Source organism: Lontra canadensis, unplaced genomic scaffold (assembly GCF_010015895.1).
Source record: "Lontra canadensis isolate GAN:19392208 unplaced genomic scaffold, GSC_riverotter_1.0 scaffold199, whole genome shotgun sequence".
Classification (NCBI taxonomy): Eukaryota; Metazoa; Chordata; class Mammalia; order Carnivora; family Mustelidae; genus Lontra; species Lontra canadensis.
This window is the reverse complement of record NW_022631193.1, coordinates 1,357,367-1,370,399: the sequence shown is the minus strand read 5'-3', so window position 1 is coordinate 1,370,399 and position 13,033 is coordinate 1,357,367. Positions and strand designations below refer to the sequence as shown.

Here is a 13,033-nt window from a genome sequence, read left to right as displayed (position 1 = left end):
GACGAGGCCGTGCCCGGAGAAGTGTGGCCGCGAGCCCCGAACACAGCTCGGCCGCCGGCTCAGGGAACGCGCGCCGCTCGGAGCCCTGGCTTCGTCCAACCTGGTCACTCCCGAACCTATGTAGCTTCAGGGTGGTGTTTGCCAAGACCTACTGGCGTGAGTTTCCGTAGTGTAGTGGTTATCACGTTCGCCTCACACGCGAAAGGTCCCCGGTTCGAAACCGGGCGGAAACAGCTTTTGGTCTGTGGTCACTTCGCGCCCCTCCTGCACCCCAAGGAGGGGAGGGGCTGGGGTCACGCAGAGGAAAAAACGTGTGCACGTCTCCCTCTTTTTCTTGTAGGAGACAGGCAGTAAAACCGGACAGCGCGGAGCGCGCCCTCCATAAATGCTCCAATGTAAACTGAGGCTCGCTCCTCAGCTGATCTCTTGCTCTTCCCCCGCAAGCGTGAGCAGAGCCTCCTCTCCCGGTTTGAGGCAGCCTTATCGTCGGCTCCTCCAGCCCTAGTCACGAGGATGGTCGGACACACAGTAGGTGCTCCACATTTGCCTCGTCCCTGCGTGGGCATTTCAGTCTTCTGGGATAGAACAGGAAGCTAACGTATGTGCCCGGCTAGCTCAGTCGGTAGAGCATGAGACTCTTAATCTCAGGGTCGTGGGTTCGAGCCCCACGTTGGGCGCACGCCCTTTTAAGAAGGGAAAAAACAACTTTTAAAGCAAGGTTCTGAAATGAGGTTCTCTCCAGACCCGCAGCGAGTGGAACTCGGTCCCCGTGGCCCGGGGCGCGGGAACTAGGCAGGTGGCTTCCGGTAGCCCAACAAGAGACTGCTCCCAGCGCCCGGGCCCCGCTGGCTTAGGCAGCAAGGACGCGGTCGGTGCTGCCCGGGGTTAAGTTCCCCCCAGTGCCTGCTCCTTGGGCCACCATTTTGCTCGCTGAAGTCCGCCCGCCTACGATCAACGCGGATGGGGCCCCTTCTCTGGACTGGACTGGCAGTCCGGTGTCCGCGGCGCGCAGGAGCGCAGGGTGAGGCGGGGCTCCCGGAAGCTGAGGGGGACCCAACGGCTGCCCGATTCGCGACCACTTTACTGGGTGACTGAGAGGCTGAGCATTCTCGCGCTCTCGCCGCGCCGCGGGGTCTTTTTCCGGGGAGACAAGAGTGCCCTTCCCGATGGGAGGCCCTCTTCAGTGCATTCCTCTTTTTAAGGGTCCATCTGTTGGGAAATGTTGCCCCTACGCAGAGAGGCATGTAAAAATATCCTTTATTTTGGAAAACCCTAGCACGAACATCGTCAGTTTACTGGTCTCTTCAGAAAATTCTTCCTTAACTTCAATTGAACTGCTTTTCCAGTCCTGCAAATTCAGTCCGTTTTCAAGGTTTCTGTATGTACGAGTCTCCCTGGATACCCGTCAGACCGCCGGAGAAGTCTATCAGGCACGCAAAGCTGGTTTGCTGGACTTGCTAAGCAGAGGGCTGAATCGCCGTCAGTCTTGAGAGTCCTGTGTCGAAGACGGGAATTAGGGGAAGTTTAGCCTGACACCGTATAAGGGCTGTCTGGACAGGAATTGGCCAAAGTTTGTAAAATAGGCAGATTTGCTGGTACAGTCCTACCTGGCTCATGGGACTTACTTTTACTGTATGGTCTTAGCTTGGAATTAATGGTCCTAAATAAGCTTGTGTCCCAGGAGTTTCAACTTTGACATTTTTTCTTGGACAAATATTTGTGGATTCATTTGCAAATTGTAGTTTCAGGGTTTTAATTTTTTTTTTTTTCCTTCTTCCCTGGAAATGGAATCCTGGCTTTCATTAAGGGGAAGCCAAAGCGGACAGGCATCACGTTGCCATCTCCCAGCAAGCTAGGGGCATCCCCGCTAGAGCTTTTTGCTACAATTCCTGCTTCTCTTTCCCCTCCACTGCTTCCACGGTTGCCCCTCCAGCCAGGCCCAAATGGGAATCCCTCTGGTTGTTATGCCCGAGTTTTTGCCTCCGAGAGACCACCAAGGAGCCAAGCACCGATGCAATCACACGAGGGTTTATTTGACAAGCTTAAGCTTGGGCCCAAGTATACCCAACACAGCAGAGTAGGGACTTGGACCCCGAGCCAGATTACAGTTAGAGTTTTTAAAAGGCAGAGTAGGGGTGGACTCAGCGGTGGGTGAGGACAAAGGGGGTTATGGATGATGTAAGTCTCTAAGGAATTTTGGAAGCGAGGTCTCCAGGACCTTGAGGGGCCAGCTATTGTCTGGGGAAAACTGGTAAGGTTATTCATTACCAGTAATAAAAATCTTCTTGTGAGACCCTTTAGATGTATATCAGTGGGTGATATGCTTGGGAATGATTGCTGACACTATCTTGGAGGTTTAGAGATAAAGTTTCACATTTCTCCTATCAAGTGTCCTTGTTAGTGAGATTTAGGTTTAGAAGAAATTTAACTTTATTTACATTTCCTTCTGCCTCAGCCTCCTTTAGTTTTATGGTGGGGAGGGCGACATTGTTAAGATAGCTTCTTTGTTGTAAATCTCTAGGACATTTGTAAACCAAGGGAGACTCCTGTCTTGCAGGATTGTGATCTCTGCAAGTTAACTATTTGTTTTTCTTTTAGGGCAGCCAGGGGTGCCTGGGGAATGTCACACATACTACCCAGGGGAGGGGAGCGGGTGGAGAGGAGGTGCAAGGTGCCAGCTTTTGCTTTGTCAAGATGGCTGTACTTATGTCAGGGCTAGACTCGAGGTGGATGCAGCCTTGTTTTTCTTGGCCTCCACATGGTAAGTGATCTGCTGCTCTTAGCACAAAAGAGGCAAGCGCTGATCAGTTCAGACATTCAGCAAACACAAGGAAAGTAGGAGTTTTGGTCCTTCTCCTCCTTGGCAAAGGTGGCCATGGAGGCAGAAGAACTCTCTCTGATTTACCTTTCAGAAGGTAAATCCTTCAGGAACGGTGACCAGAAGGTGTGACGGGAGTGAGACTGAGTCAGAGAGAGGAACTGGAGGTACACAGTCATGGTCTAGACAGGAAGCAGTTAGCACAGCAGTGGGGAGTCAGCATTCAGATGGGAGAAGTGGGTGAAGGAGCTAGGTGCATGGTTTATACCTGGGCAGGAGAGGGGGCTCCTTGGGTTCTGCTTTAGATGGTTTAGTAACAGAAATCAAAGTCTGAGGGCAGGAGTACAGCCAACACTGACTCTACTTTTGGCCCTCCATCCTCTTCAAGCCAGGGCAATGACCTCCCTCCCACTACATGTTCCAGGCCCGTGGACGTTAATTAATGCCATGACACAGAATTTGGGAAGGCTTGTTCTGATCTTCCCTAAAGTGGCACACAGAAGGCACCACCCTAGGTAACTAGTAGAGATCCTTTGATGTACAGATGGCACCACTTTAGATAACTACCCTGTGACCTCACCACCATACTCCTCATTCCATAAAATCTAAGGATTAAGGTCTGGACTGCACAGAGAATAGCTGTGGAGAATGGCACAGCACCACCTGGATGGTCTGTTCCCACCCATAGTCCCTATCAGTAAGTTACCCTGAATGAAACTCTCCATAAGTGATACGGAATGGCTTGCTTTATTTTTTCCCTCTTAATGTGCCTTCTCACTCTAGAGGATACATTATTGGCTCTCCACCTTCTAACACTAAGGAGTGGGGTGGGGGTTGAGAGAGAAGTAAGGAGTTCAGTCTTGAACAGGTTGGACATGTCGAAACACGTCCAAGACACATGGATCGGAAGCTTGGGGAGAGCTGTCTTTGCTGGAGCCACAGATGGGTGGGGTAGAGGTTGGGTCAAGCTGTCAATCGCAGTGTGACTCTCCAGGGAGATAGTATTGAGTAGACAGATGGAGGAGTCAGAATAGGAGTAAAGGTAGCAATGAAGCTTCCACTGAGGCCAAGGGAGTCAAGATGTACAAAAAAAAGAGGAACAGATCTGTAGAGTCAAATTCCATACATGGTCTAGTAAAGGAATGTGGTAAGGCCTCTATGGATTGAGCCACCTGCAGGCCCCTGGTGATCTTGATGAGAGAACTAGACTCATACAAGAGGACCTCCTGCCCAGTGGTTTGGTGGATAGGGGCTTACAAACTGAAGATGCTCAAGGATCCCGACTCAGCAGAACTCCGCCTCCATTCCAATTCCTGTCTCCACAGGTCTTCCAGAATCAGCATAGGTGACCAAAAAAAAAAAAAAAAAAAAAAAACCATTTTGCAATATTAAATCATCAATAATAATCTTACATTTGCAGATATAGAGATCTACATATACCATGCGTTAAGCCTCATCCCAATTATGGACATTCAATGCTAGAATTGATTAGTTTTATTTTTAGAAAATACTTAAAAGATTTAATTACATTTCAAATTTTAAATTTTCAGCTTTATTTAAATAACATTGACTTAGAATTTGATATTTCAATATGCTTTTTGTTTTTAATAGATAATAACACCTAATTTAGAAGAAACAATCATTTCTGAAGCATATGTAAAACTAATTTTATTTTTGGCTAATTTATATCTACATTTTGATGAAATATATTCAAAGCTCATATTCTTTGAATGTGTTTACCATTTCCTTAATCCTTTAGATAGTTAGTGTCAATCCAGCTCAAAATGGGTGAAAACTTACCCTCGAGCTGTCTTGCTAGAGGAAAGAGACAAAATGGAGAGAATTATCTAGTCTCAAACCTCCAAAGCCGCATTTACCTTCCTTGCTGCGACGCCTGCTTTCTTTCATTCCCTGTTTTGTTTTGAGTTGCTAAATGTGACTGGTTTCCGGATCTACTAATCGGTGGAGCTGGGCAGTTAGACAATATTACTGGGGCCCACGTGGAATAGTTCCAAGAGCTCTGCCTCCCGGGTTAGGTAGAGACTCTGGCAGTGCCCATGACTATGAGTCTTATTGGACTCACGAAACAACTTTATAGCTGCTTGTTTCCGTAGTGTAGTGGTTATCACGTTCGCCTAACACGCGAAAGGTCCCCGGTTCGAAACCGGGCGGAAACACTAGCAAGGCACTGGGCTTTTTTTTTTTTTTCCCTCTTTATCTGGAACAGTTTCAGTGAATTTGTTTACTTAAGTCATCTGTCTTTGGAACATATGTGCATATATGTTTGAATACTTTTTATAGTTTTACACGTACTCTTGTCTTTTCTCATTCTTGACCCGTTCACTTCAACCAATGCAGTCCAGGCCTCGAGGTCTGTGGTATTAGAAGGTGGTGGATGTCTTTGGAGCATTCCTTCAAAGAACTTACGAGCGTGACCCGTTAAAAGGCAACAAAAGGCAAGAAGCCCACGCAACCACACATGAAATATTAAAAAGTGCAAGCAGGCATGAGCTGGAAATATATGGTGGAAGTCAGGCCTGGGAAAAGTACTCTCAAGGAAGACCGTAGCGGTGGTAATTACCGCGCCAGGTGCACGCTCTGTGCTGATGGTGTCGGGTCCTATTTTAGGGGTCCGCCTCAAAGGAGCCTAACCACCCCGGGAGGTACGTAACATTGTTGTCCCCGGTTTCCAGGTGACGCCGTTGACGCACAGACCCTTCACAGAGGGTGAGGGAACCTGGGGGTACAGGAAACAGAAGTGGGAGCTAAAGGATGGATGAGAGGAAAAGCCGCAGGGCACCGAGAGAAATTCAATCAAGCCCAGCCGGGTAAGCAGCTTTGGTTCTGCCCGCGGACTGTCAGTGATTGGCTGGGTGAGGCCAACGGCAACGGCGGCCAGTCCACACCACCGACACTCCCACGTGCAAGTTTAAATTCTTCTACCCCCCTGGTTTCACTTCCAGCTCAGGGCCTCCATCAACCTGTCTTCAGGGGGCCCACCCCTGCTCCTCCAAGTGACGCCCTACTGCCGCTCCCCGTGTGCCCCCTAAGGCAGACCCACCTGACGTCTACTCTGCATTCCTCCCACTGTGTTCTCCTCAGCGGTGGCGAACCGTCAAAAGGACCATCAGTCCCTCCAGAGGTGTCTCACCCAGCCGCCCTCTTCACCCAGCCTCACCTACAGCTCGTTGGTCTGGAGCCTGTGGGATGCTGCAGGTGTGTAGAAGCAGGCTCTAGAGTTCAAGGGGGCTAAGAAAGTGAAGGCTTCAGGGAAGCAGCCCAGCGACTTTTGGGGGAGCCCCCCAAGCCCAGTGCTCCTGGCTTGAGAGATGTCCGTAGAGACGCACCCCTGTGCACCTCTGTAGTGCAGCTTGCTTTCCCGCCTGGAAAATAGGGCTCATGCTATCACACCTGATGGGGCACGCTTAACACATCTGACAAGCAGCTTCTTACCCAGCACTTCTATCAAACTGGGAGGCCAAATAAAACACCAGTGTTGTAAATCACATTGCCTTTGAAGTTTCACACATCTTAAATGCAGACAAAACATAACCAAAAAGAGCATAAGGTTCTTAAAAAAAAAAAAAAACAATGCCCATCTCTTTGTCATTTCTCTTTCATACTTATTTGTACACGTTCCAGAATTTACAGATGTTACTCACCCACCTTGAAGGCTAGGGACTAGCCATGGAACTTAAGAGACCCAGAGGAATGAAGAAGGAAGGATTCTGGACCTCACCTGGAGAATTCTTCTCCCTCTGCTGCTGATGCAATTTTTTCTGTTTTTGTTTTGTTTTGTTTTTCATGTTTTAATGAGTTGAGGTGAGTCAGTACATGCCCCTCATCCCAGGTTCTATACTGCTGGAGTGTCTCCCGCACACCCTCCAAACTGACTTCCTTGGTGGCCCCAGAACTCTGGGAGGTCAGTACTATCACTCAGCCACTCTTGCCAGAAGGATTTTGGTTTGTGCCTCAGCTGACCTAAGAGTTTTCATCCCTGCTCCTTGTGGAGACAGTAAACAAATCCAAAGCCACAAAGTTAACACCAAAAAACAAGCTGGACTGGGACGACAAGCTCCCCAGGCAGCTCTCTAGTTTGAGTCATATTTCTTTTGGCTTACACTTAATGCTAACTTGTCATTTAACATTGACATTAACATTGTCATTTAAAGCTTTCCTAGACTTATCTTGTTTCAATTAATGCTATTATTCTCTTGTTGATGCTTAAATTATAGCTGCTTATCAGTAGGGAGCTCCTTCACATTGGCTACTTTATCTTTTCAGCATTGCCCTCACAATTTGAAAGTATCTTTGTTTCCTGGAAGCAACTCATGCTTTGGATCCTTCTGTAATATTTCCTGCCTTAGGATGCAGGAGATTGTACAGGGAGCTTCAATTTTTTTTTTTTTTTTCAGTGATGAGTAAAAGAAAAGGCCAAATCTAAGTGCCAGGACAATGCATGGAGCCCAAGGTCTCTGATTCCCCCACTTCCAAGTACCCTAGGGAAATAGTTTAAAGGCCATGAGTGAACACTGAGCATTCTATTTAACTGTAGCTTTTGCTAGATCTTTACATTTTTTCAAATAAGCCTCAATATCATTACTGTACAAAATTACTTAATTTTTTAAATCTCTCACTCATAAGTATATAACCTTTTGCTTTATTTAAAAAATATTTTTATTAGGAAATTTAAAGTAGAGACAATGGTATTATGAAATGCCAAGTACCCATCATCCAGCTTCAGTATTCTCTCTTCTATAATTCCAATTTTATCTCTTCCCACCCCACTGGCTCTATCTCAGAGGGTGAAAAGGACTGTGAGAAAATTAACGAGGGAGATCTGATAGAGTGGGAAGCAAACAGAGGACAGCATTAGAGAAGGGCTAAGAAAGATGTATCAGAAGAGGTGACAGTGAGCTTAGTCAGGAAAAAAGGAGCCAGCCTTTCAAAGATCTTGGGAAGAGGCCTTTGGGAGAGGGAGCTGAGGGTTGGGAGGCTCCGAAGTAGGAGTGTGCTTGGTGGATTCAAGGCGAAAAGGAAGACCAGGAACTTGGGAGGATAAGGATTCACAGCCATACCTCCCTGGCTCTGCATTCTGATGATTCCTTCCACACCAGCTGCTGATTTTGTTTACAAGCGGTTAGAAAAATGTGTGGAGGACACCAGATCTATACTCTTAAGAGGACTTCCAGGCTACAGTAGGACTTCGATATGGAGTTTTTAAGGACAGATGAATGAACACATAGGCTCATTCAGAAGATTGCAAGTAGACAATACACGTGGTGTTTCCAACTGCTATGAGTTGGTGGTTAGGGAGACAACAGCAGCAACTGAGGTTCAGGTCCTGGCTCTCCACTCCAGCTGTGACCTAATCAGTGCCGCCTTCTCCTCCATACTCGGTGGGGGTTCAGTCCGTAATTGTCACCTGGAATGTCTAAGAGAAAATATCACCAGTGGCTCAGTTGTTCAGAATGATGCCTTTTGATAATCACAATTCATGAAGGAACTAGGGAAGGAACTAGTTAAAGGAACTAGTAACTTTTCCTGTTCCAGAAACTGCTGGTTTGATTAAAAACAAACAAACAAAACAACAACAACAAAAAAACCCCCAGTATTTGTAAATTGAACTTCAAACCTTGAGAAAAACTAGGCTTTAACATTTACAACTGGATAAATTGAATATTAATCACACAGCAAGTTCGTGTTCTTTTCCATATTAAAAAACGTTCCTTAGTCCTTGGACATTAAACATCTCAAATAACAGCAGAGAGAGTTTCCCAAAATATCCAGTGATTTTAATCCAGTTGGTCCTGACACAAAATGGAAGAGCAGGTCATTCTGGGCCATCTATTTGGCCACTGTTCCTTTAGCATGCAGTCCTCCAGAATTAGGTTGCTCTGGTTGACATTTGTCTTCCTGTTTGCCCCAAATTTACATTCCCCAGGACAACACCATGTGACCGAGACCTGCCTTTTATTTAGGAGATTTTGCACCCACAAACAAATGTGATATACTATAAACAGGGTAGCATTTGATGGTAGTTGAACCATTTCTCCTGATGCTACACAGACCCTAAGAGAAAGGCTTTGCCAACTCTAGTAAAAGGAAACCACTGACTGTTAAAGAAAGAGCTGATATTGGAGTATTTTTAGACTAGCTAGAAAATAGCTGTAAATAGCTTAAACAAGGAGATAATTTTCTGTCTCAAATGAGGTTTTAAATGAAAATATTCAAGAGGATGGTTTATTTATTTATATGTAGATTATATATTTATATAATTATATAAGTAAATTATAAATTATATATAATTATCATAAACCACAAGTCACATGCATGACCTAATAATTTAAATATGCCCCATATGACACCAAGACCAAGTGGAAAATCACATACAAATTTAATTTCTTATATTTACTTGTATTCTTTCTGTTCAAGGGAGAAAATTCTCAGAATAAGAAATAATTGAGTAGGCCTTTCCAGTGGTGTCGTGGCTTTGCAGTGATATCATGGTTTTGAAGAAAACATGATAGGCTTCACAGAAACAAGCCTGAAAAAAGAAAAAATGATGTTGTCCTATAGAAGCCATAAATAAGAGTGACGCTGATCTTCAGAATCTTTTGCCTGAGTATGTTCCTGTGAGCTGCAAAAGGAAGGCGCCTCTTCCCGTCAGACAGTGCCCTGCAATGGATATCATCTTATCTTGTAGGACAAGCAGTGAGGGAATTTGGGGGGATGGAGTCATGTCAGATTTGTTAAAGCTGCCCGTTGTCACCAAAGCAGTGGAGAAATAGGCAACCTGGTTCATGGCTGGCAGGAAGGATTATCAATCACCCCATAGGATCTACAGTCCAGTGATTTATTTCCATAAAGTTACAATCACATATAAACCTTGACCCAGCAATCTCACTCCCAGGAATTTGGCCCACAGATAAGAGTGCAAAAGTGCAAAATAATAACACTACATACTTATTTACTGCAGAATTTATTATAATAACAAGAGATTGGAAACAATACAAATGTCCATCGGTAGATGATCTGTTAAATAACCTATGAGTCATCTACAGGTGAACATTATGCAGCTTCAAAAAAAAAAAAAAGATTTAGAAAATTTTCTACATCTTGAGATACAAAGATCTTCAAATATGAGTTATAATTATCTTTTTGTATAAAATAGAGGAAAATAGAAATATATTTGCATCAAAAGATATATGACTTGCAAGACTATATACAACAGGTACAAAAATTGTTACCTAAGGAGGGGAGATGACAGACCCTTTTTGCTGAATATTTTTATGTATGGTTCAATTTTTGAACAGTACAGTGTACAACCTACTCAAAAAAATGTTTTAAAAACTCATTTTGTGGAACTCTGTGGAAAATGCTATGGTCGGTTCTTCAAAAAATTAAACATAGAAATACCATATGTTACACTGGAATTAAAATTAGAAAGAAAAATAAGAAAAAAAAGAAATATCGTATGTTCTGCAATTCCACTTCTAGGTATATCCTCAACAGAAGTGAAAACAGGAACTTGAACAGATATTTGCACACCATGCTAACAGCCACATTATTCACAAAAGCCAAAAAGGCAGAAGGAACCCAACCAAATGTTTATAGACAGATGAAGGATTAAAAAAAGTGTAACGTGTGGATATATATATAATGGAAGGTAGTCATAGTGATAGTAGAATGGTGGTTGCCAGAGGCTGGAGGAAGGACAGAATGGGGAGTTAGTATTTCCTGATGAAAAAGTTGTGGAAATGGATGGTGGTAATAGCTGCACAACTGTGTGAATGTGTGTAAAGCTACAGTACTGTACATGTAACAATTAGTGAAACAGTAAGTTTTATTACGCATATTTGAACAATTTTAGAAACTAATTCACATACACTTCTGTAAAATTCATTTTGTTAGCAGTAAATCATAAATTAATGAACAAAGCTATATCCACAATACCGCACACAAGAAATTGCCAGAATAGAATTTCTCTATCCGTCTCCGACGGAAGCAAGAAGTGAACCAAACTGAAGACCTAGGACAAGAAAAGACACGCTGCGCCCAACGTGGGGCTCGAACCCACGACCCTGAGATTAAGAGTCTCATGCTCTACCGACTGAGCTAGCCGGGCACCTAGTAAACGAGGCTTTAACAACTCTTACTTCAAGGTAGGATTCAGGTTAACGGCCGCTTCAGACGCAAAAGGAGGTTTTTTTGCAAACTCCAGCCGCTAGGAAGACCTGGAAACTCAACCTCGGCAGATCCTGCCTGACCGCCCCTCCCACCTGGGTCTGTTTTTTTTTTTGCTTGCTCTGCTCTGCCAGCCAACCAGCCTTTCCCCACTCCCGGAAAGCGCAGGGCGCAAAGGAGGGGAAACGTGGTCCTCATAATGCCACTAGCACGCTCACCTTGTGATATTTTAATCAGGAGTTTAGAGGTAGGGTCTTGGGATTGGAGTGGGTGGGTCCTGCCGCCGCCGCTCTTTCCAGTCTGGGCAAACTCCAGATGCGGGATTTGCCCGCAGGGCTCTGCGAGCATTCGCCGTTTGAAAACTTGGCATGGAAGGAAAAAAAGAAAGCTGCAAACCCGCGTTGGAGATGCCGGGGATCGAACCCGGGGCCTCATACATGCAAAGCATGCGCTCTACCACTGAGCTACATCCCCACTTTGCTGGAATCTTCTCTGTACATTCCCTTGGCTGCTTATTAGTATGGGCAGTGGGTGTGCTACGAGCCTAGTAAGACAGCCCAGATGCTTGCAAAGCCGGTCGGGCAGGGCCGGAGGTGTGTTCGAGCCCTTCACTGACTCCAGACAGCGGGTGTCCACTGAGGGACACCGGCAGGGAGAACAGAGCCGGAATAAACACCCGAAGGCAGCCGTGGAAAACGTAGGGGAAACCATCAGGCACGATGCCCCAAATGAACTGTGAGCCAAAAGGGGAAAGTAAGGAAGACTGTACAGGCTGCTACGTTTGTTAACCAGGAAGAACGGGAGTGTAGTAAACGACATAATATTTGTGTAAAAATAATTCAGAATCGCAAAGTTGATCGTTTGGGATGGAAAGAGACTGGAGCATAGACCCTGGGCACATTTTTCGCTGTGAACCACTTCTGTAAATCTGAATTTGGAACCACGTTTAAATCAGTTCAACCCAAGAAAAGTTTACTTTTCTTACTGTGCAACAAGAATTGCTCTAGAAACCTGGGGGTCCAGCCACGAACAAAACTGACACAGTCATCTCCTCTAACAGCTCAGATTCCAGAGTGTTAGAAAGAAAACAGAGCTAGGTTGAAGGACAAGAGTGTGATAAGAGGTGATTTTAAACAGTGTTGTCCCGGCCGGCTTCGCTGAGAGATGACATTTGAAACAAGACTGGAAGGAGGTGGGAAGTTTGGGAAAGCCATGCAAGTATGGGAAAAGAGAGGTCCCAGTAAAGGTAAAAGCCAGTTCAAAGGTGCTGAAATAGGATCTTGCTGGCATTTTGCAGGAATAGCAAGGCAGTCCCTGTGGGAACAGAGGAGTCAATAGGGAAGAGTGATAGGAGATGCAGGTAGAGAGGCTGGGTGCAGGGGGTGGGGTCAAAGAACAGGTAGGGCCTTTGGAGGATTATAAAAGACTTCAACTTTTACTTTGAGCAGTGGGAGCCAATGGAGGGTCTGAGCAGAGGAGAACTTAAAATTGATCTGACTTAACATTTCAACAGGACTGTTCTCATAGCTGGGTGGAGAAGCTGGGGTAGGGCAGTGTGACCGAAGGGGAGAGAACTGTTGTGATCATGAGGTCATTGGAGATGGTGCAGTGGAGGGCGTGAGTGAGGACACACAGGGGATTGAGGGTGGAGCATGTGCATTTTTTCCTCTAGGGAGTCGCAGGGAGAACTCCCAGTTTGGCCTGAGCACCTGGAGGGATGGAGTTGCTGTTACATGGGGTGGGGTGGGGAAGGCTCTGGAAGGAACAGGTGGAGAGGCAGATTAGAAGTACAGTTGTGGATATGGTGATTGTGTGATATCCCTTAGAACATGCTACTGGGAGTGGGATGTGAGAGCCCAGAATAGCAGGGGATGCTGGGTGGGGATGTGTACTGTGGCATCCACAAGAAGAGGGTCTTTCAAGCCAAGGAAGTGGAAGAGATCAGGAGTGAGTATAGACAGAAGTCCAAGAACTGAGCAAGTGCAGGAAGAGGAGGAGGAACCCACGAGGGAGGCCAAGAAAAAAGTA

At 45.6% G+C, this 13,033-nt stretch overlaps 5 non-coding genes across 5 annotated transcripts; 3 read left to right on the top strand and 2 right to left on the bottom strand.

The window, feature by feature from the left end:
- The first annotated feature begins 160 nt into the window (after positions 1-160).
- Positions 161-233, top strand: TRNAV-CAC. The gene has a single exon. It is a non-coding gene; the product is annotated as a tRNA-Val (tRNA).
- A 371-nt stretch (positions 234-604) lies between these two features.
- Positions 605-677, top strand: TRNAK-CUU. The gene has a single exon. It is a non-coding gene; the product is annotated as a tRNA-Lys (tRNA).
- Positions 678-4,922: 4,245 nt separating this feature from the next.
- On the top strand, positions 4,923-4,995 carry TRNAV-AAC. The gene has a single exon. It is a non-coding gene; the product is annotated as a tRNA-Val (tRNA).
- A 5,878-nt stretch (positions 4,996-10,873) lies between these two features.
- On the bottom strand, positions 10,874-10,946 carry TRNAK-CUU. The gene has a single exon. It is a non-coding gene; the product is annotated as a tRNA-Lys (tRNA).
- A 461-nt stretch (positions 10,947-11,407) lies between these two features.
- Positions 11,408-11,479, bottom strand: TRNAA-UGC. The gene has a single exon. It is a non-coding gene; the product is annotated as a tRNA-Ala (tRNA).
- Between the last annotated feature and the right edge of the window lie 1,554 nt (positions 11,480-13,033).